The sequence below is a fragment of the Scylla paramamosain genome, chromosome 3 (genome assembly GCF_035594125.1).
Source record: "Scylla paramamosain isolate STU-SP2022 chromosome 3, ASM3559412v1, whole genome shotgun sequence".
NCBI lineage: Eukaryota > Metazoa > Arthropoda > Malacostraca > Decapoda > Portunidae > Scylla > Scylla paramamosain.
The window spans coordinates 32,552,864-32,571,661 of NC_087153.1; the positions used below are offsets into that span (position 1 = coordinate 32,552,864).

The following is an 18,798-nucleotide window of genomic DNA, read 5'->3' on the forward strand; positions in this document are numbered from 1 at the left end:
TACTAATTTAACGTTGAATGCATACACATCTCTTCCTTTCTCATTATCCTCCCGTTTGGTGCCGTTTACTGATAACCGGAGTCCTTCACTACCTCATTGCCACACATTATGCACGGAAGCATCACGACTCAGCCCCGGGACCACTCCTGACACTCATTGACTAAGGCTGACTAAGGTTGACTGACTCATTGACTAAGGCGAGAAAGGAAAGGAGGCCTGGAGGGGAAATGCCGATGTCTTCCTATTCACGTATTCATAGCATTCGTCATTCAGCTGATTATTATTTCCTAGAAGTCATCAAATGCTCTTGCGTCTTTCACTTCTATACGAAGAAATAAAAGACTAACTGATAACACTTCTAAGTGATAAAAACTACCATGAAAAGTAAAAACGTAGCAACATCCCAACTGCTTATTGAGTCGATAAAGTGAAACCAATGTATCGAGATTTGAAGGTGGAAAGATGGCGCCACAATGTACGTATATTCTGCTGCAGTATGAGTAAGAGGAGGGGGAGTGTAACGGGAGGTGGTTCTACACTGCAATACTCAAGGTCACCCGCTCAACCAGCTGATAGTGTCGCCTTTGTCTTCCCGCCATCGCTGCAGGCCCTCTCTCCCACCACGCCTCGCCCCACCACACCCATAGCCATCACCTTATGCCACCACACTACACCCCCAAGTTTCCCCAAGCACAAAGTTCACGACGATAAGCATTAATGACTATACGGTTATTCAAGTGTTTTTCATGACAATTATACTTATGTTCTCATGGAGGTGACTGTGGTGGTGGTGGTGGTGGTGGTTGTAGTAGTAGTAGTAGTAACAGTAGTAGTAGTAGTAGTAACAGTAGTAGTAGTAACAGTAGTAGTAGTAGTAGTAGTAGTAGTAGTAGTAACAGTAGTAGTAGTAGTAGTAGTAGTAGTAGTAGTAGTAGTAGTAGTAGTAGTAGTAGTAGTAGTAGTAGTAGTAACAGTAGTAGTAGTAGTAGTAACAGTAGTAGTAGTAGTAGTAACAGTAGTAGTAACAATAGTAGTAGTAGTAGTAGTAGTAGTAGTAACAGTAGTAGTAGTAGAAGTAGTAGTAGTAGTAGTAACAGTAGTAGTAGTAGGTGGCGGAAAACGTGAAAGCCGTCGCAAGAAGAGTGGGTCTATGGCAGAACAACCAACTGGATGAGCTCCTGGAGGAAGCCCGAGCCATCCAGAAGAGGCTGCCAAGACCATCAGGAAACCAACAAGGGCAGGAAGACAAAGCCCGTAATTTCGCTGGCAATATGCGGCAAGGACAGGTGTCCAGGGCTCTGCGGGCACTTAATGAACAGCAGTCAGGTGGAGTGTTGCCCCTCACCAGGGAAACCATCCACCTGCTGAAGGAAAAACATCCTCCCCCCAGTGACGAGGAGGGCCTCAGGATGCAGGGGCCTTTCCGCAAGCCCAATGATGTCATCTACGAGGTGATAACTGGAGAGATGATCTGGAAGAAGTCTCTCCAGACACACGGCAGTGCTGGTCCCTCAGGACTAGACGCTAGAGGGTGGCGTCGCCTGTTGAGCGGCGCACTCTGTGGCAGCGCCGCTAACGACCTATGCGGCGCCCTGGCAGCACTGGCGAGGAAGCTTGCCACCACAAATTGTCACCACGTCGAGGCTCTCACAGCATGCCGATTAATCCCGCTGGACAAAAAGCCGGGATGCAGACCAATTGGCATCGGCGAGGTGATAAGACGCATCGTGGGTAAATGCGTCATGACGGTGGTGAAGGACGACGTAAGGAGGGCAGCGGGGAACCTGCAAGTATGTGCAGGACAGCAGGCAGGAGGGGAAGCCGCCATCCACGCTATGAGGGAAATGTTCAGTGAAGACAATTGTGAAGCGGTGTTATTAGTGGACGCCAAAAACGCTTTCAACACTATTAACAGAAAAACAATGCTTCACAACATTCGAGTAAAATGTCCCTCTCTGGCACAATATGTAGAAAACACATATAGTGACCCCTCGGATTTGTACATATGTAGTAATAGTGGTAATAGTGTTAAGGTGTTAAAGTCCATGGAAGGGACAACACAAGGTGACCCAGTGGCCATGGCGATGTACGCCCTCGGACTTTCAGTGCTGCAACAAGTTATCTCATATGAGAAAACGAGTGTGAAGCAAGTGGCGTACGCGGATGACCTGTCAGGGGCCGGCAAAATAACAGACTTGAAAAAATGGTGGGGCTTAGTGAACGACAATGGTCCCATCATAGGGTACACACCCAATGCCGCTAAGTCCGTCCTTATTGTAAAGCCTGAACACTATGACAGTGCAGTGGATAGCTTCAGTGGCAGTGGAGTTATAATAACAAAGGATGGACAACGGCATCTGGGTGCTGTCATCGGAACAGAGGAGTTCAAGAAGGAGTACATAGGAGAAAAGGTGAAGGAGTGGATACATGAGGTGGAAGTCCTGTCTGACATGGCCAGGACTGAGCCTCATGCAGCCTACTCTGCCTACACCCACGGCTTGCAGCATCGATGGAGATTCGCCATGCGCACCATCCCAGGCATCAGCCCTCTCCTTGCACCACTGGAGGTCTCGATAAGGAACACCTTCCTCCCAGCGTTACTGAGATACCACACCATCGGAGATGGGGAAAGGGCGCTGCTCGAACTTCCACCAAGACTGGGCGGGATGGGAATCACCTCCCCTGAGAAGTTGGCGACTGTGGAGAACCTCAACTCCCTCAAGCTCACCAGGTCCCTCACAGAGAAGATCATTGCTCAGGACGCACATGGTGAAATAGCCCAAAGTGCAGTCACTGAGCAAGGACGAATTATATCTAGAGATAGGCAACAACATCAACGAAACTGTCTCGAAGACCTGATAAACATCCTGCCTGCAACCACAGTGAGAAAAATCCTCACTGCACAGGAAACGGGAGCCTCTAACTGGCTAACGTCACTGCCCATCAGAGCGAAGGGCTTCAGCCTCAACAAACAAGAATTTGTCGACGCCATTGCTCTGAGGTACGGCTGGCCGATGGAAGGACTCCCCAGTACTTGTGTGTGTGGCTCCCCCAATGACGTCAACCACACCATGACGTGCAAAAAGGGGGGATTCGTATGTATCAGGCACGATGAGGTGAGAGATCTGACCGCCAGCATGCTCAGGGAGGTGTGCCACGATGTCTCCACTGAACCGACCCTCCTGCCGCTAGACGGCGAGCACCTGCGCTACAGAACAGCCAACACCACCAACGAGGCTCGAGTCGACGTCAGTGCACGAGGGTTCTGGACAAGGGGACAGAAAGCATTCATGGACATACGGATCTTTGACCCGATGGCCGCCTGTCACCACGAACTCTCCCTGGAGGCCGCCCACCGCAAGAATGAGCAGGAGAAGATCCGAGCGTATGGGGAGAGAATCCAACACGTTGACCAGGGCAGCTTCACACCTCTGGTCTTCACCACATCTGGCGGGATGGGCTCCAAGGCTCAGTGCTTCTACTCAAGACTAGCCGACCTAATGGCAGAAAAGAAGCACCAGCCAAGGAGCCATGTCGTCGCATGGATGAGGTGCCGCCTCTCATTCTCCCTCCTCAGATCTGCCCTCCTGTGTCTCAGGGGGACAAGGCATTCCACTCCCATACCTGCAGACTTAGGAGGCCTCGACTGTGAGGCTACAGTGGTGGAGAGTGGCATAAGAGTAGATAGAGTAGAGGTAGAATGAATTTATAGTTAACAACTAATGTTTATATTATAGAGTATTAGATATGGTTGGATGCCACAGTCATTAGCGGGAGCTGGGGCTAATGACCTCCAAGTAATGGAGCCCCTAATTGACACATCAATAAACATGGGGTGGAGGTATTAGTAGTAGCAAAAAAAAAAAAAAAAAAAGTAGTAACAGTAGTAGTAATATTAGTAGTAGTAGTAACAGTAGCAGTAGTAGTAGTAACAGCAGCAGCAGTAGTGGTAGTAGTAGTGCTAGTAGTGATGGTAGTGGGGGAAGGGAGGGAGGGAGTGCCTGTGGAATCTCAAGTAAGATACTAGACCCTCAATTAAAAACAATCGGATCTGTGGTAGCAAAGATGAGAGAGGTAGTGGCCATGGTACAATAGAGGCAGCAGGAGTGGTTCTGATGGTGGTGGTTGGTAGCAGGAATTACCTGTATACAATGGCAGTAAAGGACGTAACAATAATCAGCAGAGGTAATTAAGAGAGAGAGAGAGAGAGAGAGAGAGAGAGAGAGAGAGAGAGAGAGAGAGAGAGAGAGAGAGAGAGAGAGAGAGAGAGAGAGAGAGAGAGAGAGAGAGAGAGAGAGAGAGAGAGAATGAACAATGGTTATAATATGATCCACCATACAGCAAGTACTAATAATAAAGAAAACTTGCACTTCCAGAACTGTGTGGCGCTGGTCCCTGTGATTGGCTAGACACATACCTAAGTGTACTTGACAATGCGAGGAGGGGGCAGGGGGATGAGTGTCTGCTGAGCTCTTAGTGTGTTCGCAAACTCCCACTTCAGATTAGTCATGTTGGTTAGGAACAAAAACGCATCGCCACTACACTACTCACCCAAACACGCAAAACAGGATACACACACACACACACACACATAATAGAAAGTGTGTGTGTGTGTGTGTGTGTGTGTGTGTGTGTGTGTGTGTGTGTGTGTGTCCCTAGATGAAATGAAACATGCATGAATGTGTATGGTTTTAATGAAATTTGCATAAATAACTATCAACCAAATTCCTAAAAAACATTACATCATAACTTGCATATATATTTCTAGATAACAACACCCGGTCTCGGAAATAATGCTAAAAGGAAAAAAAAAATAGAATAGTTGGAAATGCAAAGGAGGAAAAACTCGTGAATAGATGGAAATGCGAAGAAAAAGCAAGAAAATCCAAAGACAAACGAATCCTAACCATCTAAAGCATTACAACAAAGCACTGCTCCATCATAACCTCTGGCGTCCTCACGTCGCCGTTTGTGACAACTTATCGTCTAAGCAGACACTGTGCGTCTTAGCGGAAGCGGTGAAGGGCACTATGTAATGTTTGTACGTTGTCATGTCCTATGTATAATGTTACAATGTTACACCATTCTACTGTGTTCACGTATTGATGTAGCCTGTATGAATGTTACACAATTTTCACGCTTTAAGAGCACGGTTACATAATCATAGTTGTTTTTACTTTAAAAACTTAACGCTCTTTATTCAAGTTTAGAACAGTGGTTAAAAGTAACAATTGTACATAGGTACTTATTCATTTCATTTTTTTTTTCTAAGAAAGTTTTCATACACTATCCGACTCTCTCGTCACAAGTAAATTGACATGACAACACAGCCTAATTACTTGATCGGCAGGGAACAACACTCGCATGACGACAACCTACCCCAAAATCCTAGATTCCAAGATACAAAATAAATTGAAATATTTCGAAGCCGCAGTACATAAAGATTAACTGGGCAGTTAATTTGAAGACCTTCATATATGGGAAGTAGTAAATGTAAAGCTCAAGGCACCTACTGGAGGGCTCAAGGGCCTCCTCGGTACACGCCAGGACACCTGAAACAGCGCCAGGTAAAGAATCTTAATGGATGGCTGGCTGGAGAAAGAGGCGGCTATTCAAGAAGTCTCCAAGGGGTCTTAAATCCAAAAAATGTTTTTAACCTGCCCGTAACACCCCAGACTAAGGTGAGAGGCATTCACGAGATCAAGCGGAATTAGGCCCGTCCAAGTTAGGCTTAGTAAATCGGCAAACTTTTTACACCGTTACCTAAATCACGAATACCAGCATACCTAACACTACACTACCTTCCAAACGTGACTCCCAACCTAACACAACTGAAGCGTGGCGTGGTGATCCCTCTAAATGGCTCCTTACACGTAAGTCCCACCACGCTGCCTGCCTGTACCGCCTCACTTCAACACCACCCAGACAAAAGCCGCCATCCAGCCACCCAGCCCCCACCATAGCCGGCGCCACGCGTTCACGATTTTGACGTTTCAACCTCCCATTTTTTTTGTTTTTTTCAGAGCTTAGAATTCTCGAGAAGGATTCAAAATTCAAACACGACACTGCATGACTGTAGATGCGTTCTGCGTGGACTACTCACGTGGCGAGGATCCCCATCAGCACTAAGGACGCGCCTTCCACCTCCCTCCCCGCCGCCGGCCCCACACCACCACCACCACCACTCATTTCACACCAACTCACCGTTCAAGTATTCCAAGTAGGATCCGATGGTATGAATTACTTAGGGCTTCCTTATATCCCGACTTGGTGTTCACACTTACTTCATCCACACTACTCGGTAAATTAATTGAGCACAGACCAGACACACGGCACGTATCCTCCCACGGACACAGCTCGTTGATAACTGAGGACTGCCGGCTGCCGCGCAGCCGCTGGACCGGCCTGAGCCCTGAGCCCTCGCTCTTCCCGCCCGGCTTTACTCTTACCACACCATCCCTCTTATTTTATTAAACTATTACTACACCACTCAATACTGATACAGTCTTCGCTATTTTGCCTTGTTTTTACTCTGAGTTTTTAATGTCATTAATTGCTACAAGGTTTGATGTGAAAGCATGGAGGTTCAAAGGGAGCGTTGCGAGGTGATTACAACTCGTCAGCAATTTCCTGTCAAGAGAATTTTGCACCTCTCTCGCAGCAGTTCACAAAGATCCTCAACTTCAAACTCTCATGATGTCGGTCGGTGTGTGCTCGCATGCTTTCAAAATCAAGAGCATAAAAAAGCAAGAAATACAAAAACATCTAGGAAAATACCTAATCTTTAGTGGAGGAAACTACGTAAATGAGAACTGGCAACTCTATTCCATTCCATCCGGGACGTTAGGGAACATTATATTGGTATTTATATTCAAACTAACATTTCTCTTGGAGGCACATAGAGAAGGCGTTCAAATGAGGCCTTGCCACTGTGTTCTGTCATGTTAGACCTCTTCTTACATGTCAACCAAGAGCAGCGACTTCACTGAGGACGCATCGCAGGCCGCCAGACAACACCTGCTGCTGTTGCTGCCGCCGCCACCAGGAACACACGCAGAAGTGCAATTTATCCTCAATTTTCAACATACATTTTTTATTCCTATTCTTAAACTGCTTGGGGAAGGCATGAACCCAGTATTTATTTCTTTAAAAGTAATGGTGGTTATCTTGAAATATCTTGCAAGACTTCCTCAACAAACTTCACGAGTATCAGCCTCGCCCCCTCCCCTTCTTCCTCTCCCTCCCTCCCTCCCATCCTCCATTCCTACTATTAACCGCACCACAGGGATTAGCTAATCTTTTGTAAAAGCCATTTTCTTATAAATACAGCACTCCTAACGTTATCTTGGGTATTACCAAAATATCGTAATATTAAGATATATTATGAAATTGTTACGAGTACCACAACGCCACAACAAAGAACCAGTTTATCAAGGTGAATAAGTAAACTACGTCCCCAACACCCCTGTATGTAACATTGGAGAGAAAAAAAAAAGTCGAGAGGTAGTGAAACAAGCAATATGACGCAGTATGAACCATGAATTCGAACGTACCTAGTAACAATATAATTATTATACTTGACCACCATTTGTCTGGAAGTGCAGAAGAGTTTTCTTCTTTGGCACAAGGTATCTTGCAACTTTCTACGACGTGGGCGAAAGGTGGGAGAATGAAATTAAAGAAGAGGTGACATCTTGCCGCTGTGATAAACAAAAGGAGAGATGAAAGATGACGAATTGCGACAGAAGGAAAATATTAGCGCCCTTAGGCTTTGTGGATAGTTGCATATACGGGTATGTGCTGAGTGACAAGGGAATGACAGTCGAAACAGGCGATCATTATATATCAAGCAGCATGTGTCATTTCTTTGTTCACTATAAAAAATTTCGAATAAGTTAGGATTTGGCCAACCACACGTAGAGACATGAAAACAGACAAGCGTTTTTTAAGGAGTAAAAAAAATCCACGCCACAGACACAGATGGGGGGAAACATATGGCCGTAAATGTAATCTCGGGTGACGAAGTTGGGATCTTTGTCAAGGAAACTGTCATCCGGTTCTCATCGCTCACTTGTTATAAATGGGTTGCTACCTTATAACATATTTATTGATTTCAGATTTATTTTACATTCTTCAGCATTTAAATCTGTAGTGTCACAGGAATTTGTGAAACTGGCCGTGTTTGGTTCGTAATAATACAGGAAAATGATTTTTGTGACTATTTTCTGGAGTCTTTTTTTTTATGGTTACACTCATTAAATATGTTTGACAGCATTCACTTCTCTGGGAGTAAATGGGATGACGAAATACAAATACACAGCATTCTACGTCTATCCAAATTAACATGCTACCTTGTCGCTTAGTGGTTGTAACGAGACACTCACTGCACTTGTCTTGTGTTTGAAGTAACATCCGTGAGTAGTATATATATATATATATATATATATATATATATATATATATATATATATATATATATATATATATATATATATATATATATATATATATATATATATATATATATATATATATATATATATATATGCTATAAAAATCATATCCGAGGTCATTCATACCAAAATGTTTAAAGACAGCTTTTAGAAATTGATTATTGCATGATATTGAAATGTAAGAAACTAAAATAACACAATGTTATAAGAAATCCAGAATAAAAAGTCAACAGATGTACTTGTGTAAAAACTAGTAAAGATTTCCACAACACCACGCACACAGAAACCTACTTACGCCTCAGTCATTTACCAACATGAAGAGACAAGCCTGAAATAATCTAAAACGCCACTCGATGGCAGGACAATTATCACGAGCACAGTGGAGAGGCAATGGCAGCTGCCTCTCAACGGGGGTGGTGGGGGGAACACCAGCCACACCACACAGCCGTCTGTCCCTTCACCCTCCCACCAAGCACACCACCGCCACCATCACCAGCCACACCACCCAGCCGTTTGCCCCTCATACTCCCACCAAGCACACCACAACCATCACCAGCACCACCACCACACGATCTTTGTTGCATGCAAGTGTGAAAAATCAACAGACACCGCCATTCGTTGTGGTGAATCATCGAAGGTCATTCCACCACATGGCCTGATCTTCAGCAAAGACCCCAAGGAAACAACACTGCATGCACGTCCGGGTTAGATAACACAATCGAGAATATCAGTCAAGATAATTACAATAAGATACAATCACTATTTTTCTTTCGCCTCTCACTTAAGATTCGCTGAGTCTCGAGATAAGCGAGATAGCATGAAGTGAGTGGCGATAGTGAGAATTCCTTGACCAGGTGGGAAAGGATGGTGATGACGAGTGAAGTGTGGGAGGCAAGGGAGATACTGATAGGCAGAGTGTGGCTGATACAGGCAGGGAAAGAGGGAGAGAGGGAAGGAGGAAGGGAAGGAAGGATGGCAGTGAAGACAGTAGTTTGTGGATTACAGAAGGATGTCTTAGAAATGAAGGAGGGATGCTGAGGTTGTAGTAAAGGAGAGAGAGAGAGAGAGAGAGAGAGAGAGAGAGAGAGAGAGAGAGAGAGAGAGAGAGAGAGAGAGAGAGAGAGAGAGAGAGAGAGAGAGTTGAGGTTAAAGGTCTGCATTCTCTTAGTTTTAGACATGTCCCTCTAAAATTGTCTGTAAACACACACACACACACACACACACACACACACACATATGGGCATGACGAGGGAGAGGAGAGTAGCAAGCAGAGACCATCGAACAATAGAGAACCAACCCTCAGTCACTCTCCTCTCTCCCTCCCTCCCTTTTTCCCTCTTTCTCTCCCTCTACCCTCCCTCCCCTCCTACCACTCCCCCACCACCTCCACCACCACCACCACCCCCACCCCCACCTCCTCCTTACCTCACAATACCAACAATAAAATCAATGCCAAAAACCACGCACCACCACCACCACTACCACCACCACTACTTCTACTACTACTACCACCACAATCGTCTTTTCCTCTCACCACCACCATCACCACCACCACCGCCGCCGCTTCGCCACCAGCATCAGCACCACCTCTTTATGATGACGGTACCACAACCATCATCACTACACACACACACACACACACACACACACACAAGTAACTGCAAATTTCATCACATAATGCAAGAATTCCTGCAACAATGTCATCCTGAATTTCTCTATTTAGATTCCATTTGCTTCTTTTTTATTACATTGGGTGTAATTCTACTTCACATTAACATCACCAATTGTCGTTTTTTTTTTCCAGCTTGTAATTGTCTTCCTTGCCAATTAAGTGTTTGTTATCATTAGATATTACGCTTACTACTACTACTACTACTACTACTACTACTACTGCTGCTGCTGCTGCTGCTGCTGGTGCTGCTGCTGCACACATACTCAAAACATTACTAGCACCATCAACAAGCATCATCATCATCATCATTATAATAATAATCATCATCATTAACACAATCTATGCTCATTATCGCTCGCAGAATCACACTACTACTACTACTACTACTACTACTCTTACTACTACTACTACTGTCCTACCCAGAAGCTACCACCTAGCAACATTGGCATCACTATCATCATTATTATCACACAATAATCCTGCTGTCCCCCCTCCTCCTTCTCCTCCCCACCTCCTCCTCCTCCTTTCTTTCCTCCTCCTCCTCCTCCTTCCTTTCCTCCTCCTCCTCCTCCTCCTCCTCCTCCTAACAACCACCCGCCGCTACCACTTCTGTAGCAGCCTGACCACAACTATTTACACAACAACGTGGACCATTTCGCGTTTCGAAAGAACTAGTTTTGTGATTATAAGAGGAACAAATCTATTATCCCTTTTAATTTATTCGTCTAAAATTCTCTCTCTCTCTCTCTCTCTCTCTCTCTCTCTCTCTCTCCTCTCTCCTCTCTCTCTCTCTCTCTCTCTCTCCCCAACACTACCATCAACTGCCACTACCACCAACCACCACCACCAACCAACCACTAACCACCGCTATCAACCAACACCACAACCAGTCACCACCATTAAACCACCACTACCATCACCACCAATCAAAATAACCACAACAGCTCACACAGATTGTGCCTAAAATGTCAGGATAATTTCGAGCTACAAAACAAACAAACGAGGAAGGGAGAGGAAGGGAGGAAGGGAGGGAGGAAGGGTGGAGGGGCTAAGGGAGAGGAGGAAACAAGATGGGGAGTTGTGAGAATGTGGGAGAAGGGAAGGGAGAGAGGGAGAAAGGGGGAGAGGGTAATAAGGGGGTAAGTCATGACAGCACAAGACTAACCAGTATTGGAGTCAACCCACGAAATACCAGGAGGAGGAGGAGGAGGAAGAGAGAAAGGAGGAAGAGGAGAACCAGTGTGAGAGGGAAAGGAAAGGTAGAAGGGAAAAAGAGAAGGATAATAAGGAAAACAGAGGAAAACATTATGAAGGCAAAAGAAGGATAGAAAACATGAACGAGACGAAGAAGAAGAACAAGAAAAAGAACAACAAAAAAAACAAGAAAAATTAGATGATAATAGGCGGGATTAGGAAACTAGCGAAGGGACGGTGAAGAAAAGACTGGAAGGAGGAGTTTGGGGAAAGGAGTGGAGGAAGAGGAGGATGAGAAGGAGGAGGAAGAGGAGGACGAGGAGGAGGAGAGATCCAGCTTAGCGATTGATTAAAGTTGAAGTGAGCCGCTCGGTGGTTCGGGAAAATCTGAGGGAATGTGGGAAACTATTGGCGGATCAAGGTGAGGGGGGGGGAAGGCGAGGGAATGGGGAGTGGGTGGAAAGGGATAGGGGTTCGAGCGCGCTTCGAACCGCGTGAGGCTTCAAATGACGTCATAAATCATCCGCCAAACACCATAACGAAACAAATACGAGACAAATGAAAACGTATTACTGGAAAAAAAAGAGGAGGGAACGGAAAAAGTGTAAAACCCAAATAGCAAATCCAGAAATATCGATGCAAAAGAAAAAAACCGAACTAATTTCAACCTATTTGTCTATTCCCCTGTCCAGAGAGAGAGAGAGAGAGAGAGAGAGAGAGAGAGAGAGAGAGAGAGAGAGAGAGAGAGTAAAAGCCCCCCCAAATTATTACAATATGATAACTTTTACCAAATCTCTGCCAATGAAGGTGAGGAATTAAGAGAAAGGAGAGGGAAAATCAAGAGAGAGAGAGAGAGAGAGAGAGAGAAAGGGACGAGTGAAAGGAATGAGAGGGAAAGGGAAAGCAAGTGAAAATGCTGTGAGAGTCTGAAACGGGGAAAGGGAGGGAAAACGAGGAGAGAGGAGGGGGGAAAGAGAGAGAGAGAAGGTGAAAGTTGCCGGAGCAAGATAGAAAGAAAGGAAAGAGTGGAACGTAAGAAACGATGGAAGACGAAATAAAAGGAATATGGAGAAGTGGATCCTATGTTTTCCCCTCCTCTCCCCTCTCCCCTTTCTCTCCCCTCTTTCCCCCTCCCTTCTTACACTCCTATACTTCCAATCTCCTTTCTACGCCGCTTTACGTAACGCGAGAGAGAGAGAGAGAGAGAGAGAGAGAGAGAGAGAGAGAGAGAGAGAGAGAGAGAGAGAGAGAGAGAGAAGGATTAGCGTAATACGGCGAGTGATGTTTATTCAGGGAGGAAGGGAGGGAGGGAAAGTTGGAAGGGAAGTGATAGGAAGGGAGGAGGAGGGAATGGGAGAGGTAAGTTGAGCGACAGACAGACAGACAGAGAGAGAGAGAGAGAGAGAGAGAGAGAGAGAGAGAGAGAGAGAGAGAGAGAGAGAGAGAGAGAGAGAGAGAGAGAGTAGGAAAAGGCCGAACTAAGTAAAACAGGTATTAAGAGAATGACGAAGAGCCAGAGAATGATAAAATGAAGAAAACACACACACACACACACACACACACACACACACATAAAGAAAGAAAACTCCTTGGTCTTGTTCTAAAATGAGAGTATCTGCCGAACCACGTGTGGGAGAACAGGGTAGAAAAGAACAAAGCTTCTCTCCTCGCCCACCTCCTCCTCCTCCTTCCCCTCTTCCACCTCCACCTCTTCCTCCTCCTCCTACTACGTGACAGCAGGAAACAGATAGGAGGAGGAGGAGGAGGAGGAGGAGGAGGAGATACAAAAAGACCACGACTACAAAGGATATCAGCCAAACAAGAACATTACTCACTAACATCCTTCCACTTCAAAAAAGAAAAAAAAAAAAAATCGTAAACAAAACAACAACGGGAAATGACAAAAAGAGAGAAAAAAAAAAAGAAAAAAAACTTTCAGTCTCCTCATCGTCGTCCTCTTCTTCCTCTTCTTCCTTCTCCTCCTCCTCCTTCACCGTCGTAAACTAATTACCTCATAACAAATTAATTGCTCATTACAGACAGTACCCTCTGTGGTAGGTGTTTTACAGAGAGAGAGAGAGAGAGAGAGAGAGAGAGAGAGAGAGAGAGAGAGAGAGAGAGAGAGAGAGAGAGCCATGGCGGTTCTAGTTAACGGAGAGAGAGAGAGAGAGAGAAGAGGGAGAGAGAGGGGGGTGAAGAAGGAGGTAATGGAGGGGGAGATCAAAAGGAGAAAAGGAAAGAGGGGGAGGAAGAGGAAGAAGAGCGTGAGGAATATGACGTAACAAGAGGAGAAATAATAACACAAGAGGACAGACGGAAGGGTGAGGAGAGAGAGAGAGAGAGAGAGAGAGAGAGAGAGAGAGAGAGAGAGAGAGAGAGAGAGAGAGAGAGAGAGAGAGAGAGAGACGTGGACGTAGGGAATGGAGGAGGACGAGGAGAAAGAAGAAGAGGAAGGAATGGAAGGAGAAATAATTGTGGTAAAAACAGACAAATAAACAAACAAACCTATAAACGTAAATTAAATAGATAACATAAAAACAATTAGATACTGGTGAAGAAGAAGAAGAAGAAGAAGAAGAAGAAGAAGAAGACGAAGAAGACGAAGAAGAAGAAGAGCGCTGCAACTGGTCCATCAAACGACCACCTCGGCGCCTCGTTCATAAAATGTTGACAAAAGAGATGTACTGACGAGAACAACAATAACATGGCTCCCTCTAGTGGCTAACCCCCCTTCCCTCTCTCTCTCTCTCTCTCTCTCTCTCTCTCTCTCTCTCTCTCTCTCTCTAGCCCCTCATCTGTTTCTCGTCCAGACCTCACATTCCGTCCTCTAATGAATTTTCGCCTATCGTAACCTCTTTTCCTTTTATTCCATTCTTCTCTCTGGTCTGCCACTCTCCTCTTCCTCCTCGTGTCCCCGCCCAGTCTGCTCCTTTCTCCCCTCTGTGCTTCCTCCCAGCTTCCCATCACGACCCTTATTCCCTCCCTTCATAACATCCTCCCTTTCCTTCCTTACATCACCTTGTCCTGTCCAGCCACTCCCCTCTTCCGTGTCCATCTCTCCTTTTCTTTATAGCTTATTCTCCAGTTTCCCGTAACCTCTTGACTTGATCTTCCCCCTTCTTCCTTCATTCCCTCTCATCGTTCCCCTCATATATCAGCTGGATCAATTCTTTCACGTTTCCTTTCCTTCCCCTTCCTTTATACTCATCTCTTCCTTTCTCTCTCACCAGCATCAGTTTCATCTCGTCTTCTTTTATTCCCCTTTCTTTACCCTAATCTCTTCCCCTGCCCCTCTTTCACTAATCCTGGTTCCTAAACGTCTCCCCTCATCCTCTTTCTTTCCCCTCTCATATCTCCACCTTCCTCCCTCGCCAGCCTCATTTCAGAAGGACACAAAGAAAGAACAAACAGCAGCTCTTCTGTTAATCCGCACGAGGGTGTTTGTGATAAGCTACATTAAACGAAGGTAAAATATATAGGATAGTGAAGGCGAAGGCTCCTCCCCACCCACTCTATTCTGGATGTATATTCTCACTCAGAGGTCATATCATCTGCATTCATTTCAACTGTAATTTGTGTTTACTCTCAATTTCTCTCTAATCTGGTAATGCTTTCCTACAGAATCTCACAGTTTATGGAGTTTTAGGAGATCAGGGGACTTAAGACTAAGGGAGCAATGCAAAACACTGTGGGAGGATTGGATGTGTTGTGTTACTCGATATATGAACACGATTGTACAGTAAGATTGGGTTTATCAGCATCCTCTGGTCTGTTCAATGGTAATCTCGTTCAAATCTACTAATGATGTACCCTTTTTGCATCTCCCCTTAACCTGTTGTATTCTTTTTTCCTCTCCTGCCCACTAATTCCCATTAACGTGACCCTTCCTTCTCTCCCTTCCTCTCTCACCCCCTCTCTCCCTTCCCCTTACGAGTGTTTTCCCCTCAGTTTGCACGGGGTATTCTCCCTTTTGTGGCCTCTCACTCCCTCTCCTTTCCCTCCCTCTTGCCCCTCCGAGAGCCCCTATGCCCTAAAAATTCTCTCTTTCTCTCCCTCTCTTCCTCTCTGCCTCTCTCCCTCCTTCTTTTTCCTTCCCCTTATTATCAATGGTTCTTCCCCCTAATCTTTTCATCCCATTAATAGCTCAATCCCTTATCTTTGTGATCCATCTCTCCCAGTGCTGGTGACTCACTGAATGACTCTCTCTCTCTCTCTCTCTCTCTCTCTCTCTCTCTCTCTCTCTCTCTCTCTCTCTCTCTCTCTCTCTCTCTCTCTCTCTCTCTCTCTCAATAACCATGGATGTGACTCAGTCCTCCTTCTTCTCATCCCCTCTTTTCTCTTCTCCTCTCACCTCTACTCTCCTCCCTTCTCTTTTTTTTTCCCTTTTCTTCTCCTCTCCTCCCCTTTCCCTTTCCCTCTCCCATCCCTTCTCCTCTCCTTCATCCTCTCAACGTGGTAAACTAAAAGTGGACTGGATCAGATCATAGTCACCCAATATGTCGACTACTTTTTTTACTATTTTTTATTCATTTATTTTCTTTTCTTTTCACATGACAAGAGTTTTCGTTACGGTCTCTGATATGATTTCCTGGTAGTTCTTCACCACCACCTCCTCCTCCTCCTCCTCCTCCTCCTCCTGAAGTACTGTGCGTCTTCCGGGTATACTGACAAAAGGGGAAGGGATGAAACCTGTGAAATTTGAGGTCCATAAAAAGGTAAACAAGAGGCGAACTTCACAAGACGCAGAGGAATTAGAGTGGGACTTGGGCACGTGTGTGTGTGTGTGTGTGTGTGTGTGTGTGTGTGTGTGTGTATGTGTGCGTGTGTGTGTGTGTGTGTGTGTGTGTGTGTGTGTGTGTGTGTTTGTGTGTGTGTGGTCGTCTTTGGCAAACACGTGTGAAGTTAAAATTTCATGCATCATCAAAGTACTCTCTCTCTCTCTCTCTCTCTCTCTCTCTCTCTCTCTCTCTCTCTCTCTCTCTCTCTGTGTGTGTGTGTGTGTGTGTGTGTGTGTGTGTGTGTGTGTGTGTTCGCATAAACTCGAGAGTGAACATTGTGTGTTTTAGTCTTGAAAGAATGTTGGAGATAAAAAAAAAAAGAAGAAAAAAAAGAAAGAAAAAAAAAAACGCAGCAAAATCGTGACCAATATCGTGGCAGATGTGAAGAGGAGGAGGAGAAGTGGGAGAAGGAGGAGGAGAAGGAGGAGGAGGAGGAGGAGGAGGAAATGCAAAGAATGATGAAAAGATGTGGAGAGAGAGAGAGAGAGAGAGAGAGAGAGAGAGAGAGAGAGAGAGAGAGAGAGAGAGAGAGAGAGAGAGAGAGAGAGAGAGAGAGAGAATCTTTAATCGTAGTCACCACCAAGACCATCTTTTCCACCACTACCACCACCACCACCAACACAAACACCACCACCACCACCAACATCACCACCACCACCACCACCAACAACAAACACCACCACCACCACCAACACCACCACCACCACCAACAACAACTACTACAACTATAAATGACTATTCCGGATATCCTCATCGGTTTAACCACCAAGAACGTTTTTAATCAATAGGAAAACAACACCGCACATGAACACACACACACACACACACACACACACACACACACACACACACACACACACACATACACAAGAATAAAGCTGAATATAAAAGTATAAAATCAAGATAAAGTATATGCTAAGTCATGTAGAAGATGGTGTGTGGGCAGGTACTGTTTAGGCAAGTATAGGCTTATAATCTTCATCATTCACACTGACGAAGGCGGCTTGTAAGGTGATGGTGGTGGTGATGGTGGTGGTGGGTGGACGTGATGTAGCTGGCTGATGCGGAGAGGTGTGGGGAGCTGCTGGAAGTGGTAGAAATAGTGGATGCTAACTGGTGTGTGGATGATGGGGTTAGAGATGTCACGATATTTTAAAGGGTAAGCAGCGTCATCCTAAGCGGCGGATTCACGATCGCCTGCACGCCTCTGATGTCTGGGCAGGAGTGCTGGGAGTGTAATAGTACGTAGAGATGCGCTATATCACCTCCTCCCTTTCGTCCTCTTCGTCTATCTCCTCCTCATTTTTCTCTGTCTTCTTTTCTTCACTTTTTTCCCTTCTTTTAAACTGTATTTCCTCTCTTTTTTCTTTCTTTTCTTCTTCTTCTTCTTTTTCTTCTTCTTCTTCTTCTTCTTCTTCTTCTTCCTCCTCCTCCTCCTCCTCCTCCTCCTCCTCCTCCTCCTCGTTCCGTGTTATCATGGTCCCTATCACGCCGCTCGGGTCCCGTCATGGGGCGTGCCTGCTTCACCTGCTTCCTTCGTCAGTCAGTTGTCGCCGCGGGCCTTCCTTGACGAGGCTGTGGCGCCACCTAGACGCCCTCACTCAAGCATCGGCAAGGAAACTGACAGACAGAGAAAGAAAGGTGAAAAGATAGACCAATGAAAGACAGATATACAGGTAGACCTGTATAAAAATGGTAAGGCCTATACGCAGACAGACTGACAGAGATTGAAAGATAGCAACAAAAATAGAAAAATGAACAGAAGAAACAGTCAGAAATATAGATACACAGAAACGACACGCATGAACAAACAAACATTTATTGAACTAACTTTGCACAAGTCGAGGGAATTGGCCACGTCACCTCGCAGGCGGCGGTGACGGGGCACACACAAGGCGGCGGCTCTTGAGGGATGGTTGTGGGAAGGATTCAAACCTGTCACGTCGTAATCCCTTAACGAGAAGCCTGAAGTCTCCCTCCACCAGGCTATCCTCGCATCTGAGCCTCTACTGTGGCCACGTACTGGTACACGTGTCCCTCAGGTGGTGAGACAGATGGCGATGGGACTAACAAAGGGAGTGTCAGGGAGTATTATTCAATATATCTCGCTAACCCGCGGTAATATTGAGGATTTAGTTAGAGACTGATTAGAATGAAAAGGTAAGTTACGTTGGAAGTCACCCTCTTTAAATAATAGCTTTTTGTCCCTCTTTTTTCTCTCTCTCTCTCTCTCTCTCTCTCTCTCTCTCTCTCTCTCTCTCTCTCTCCTCTCTCCTCTCTCTCTCTCTCTCTCTCACTCTAGAAATGTGAATCTAGGAATATTAGCTAGTACTTGTCCTTAATCTGTTGCTGGTTTTGAAATTTTGAGACTAACAATGAAAAAAAAAAAAAAAAAAAAAAAAAAAAAATATATATATATATATATATATATATATATATATATATATATATATATATATATATATATATATATATATATATATATATATATATATATATATATATATATATATATATATATATATATATATATATATATATATATATATATATATATATATATATATGTGTGTATATATAGAATGTCAAACACTTCAAGTGGCAAAAAGTTTATTCCTGTTTTCTTTTCCTTTTTTTTTTTTTTTTTCTGGCTTACTCAATTCTCCACGAAGCCTTTGTCCGACTCGTGGTGGAGTGAACA

At 45.0% G+C, this 18,798-nt stretch overlaps 1 protein-coding gene across 17 annotated transcripts in view; it reads right to left on the minus strand.

Annotated features, from left to right (window-relative positions):
• LOC135093860 (fibrous sheath CABYR-binding protein-like) overlaps positions 1 to 6,441 on the minus strand; it is a 142,796-nt gene extending 136,355 nt beyond the window's left edge. For all 17 annotated transcript variants that reach the window (XM_063993599.1, XM_063993589.1, XM_063993584.1 and 14 more), the window contains exon 1: positions 6,205 to 6,441. The gene's annotated coding sequence lies outside the window, so the exon portion shown is untranslated. The remainder of the gene's footprint in view (positions 1 to 6,204) is intronic.
• Between the last annotated feature and the right edge of the window lie 12,357 nt (positions 6,442 to 18,798).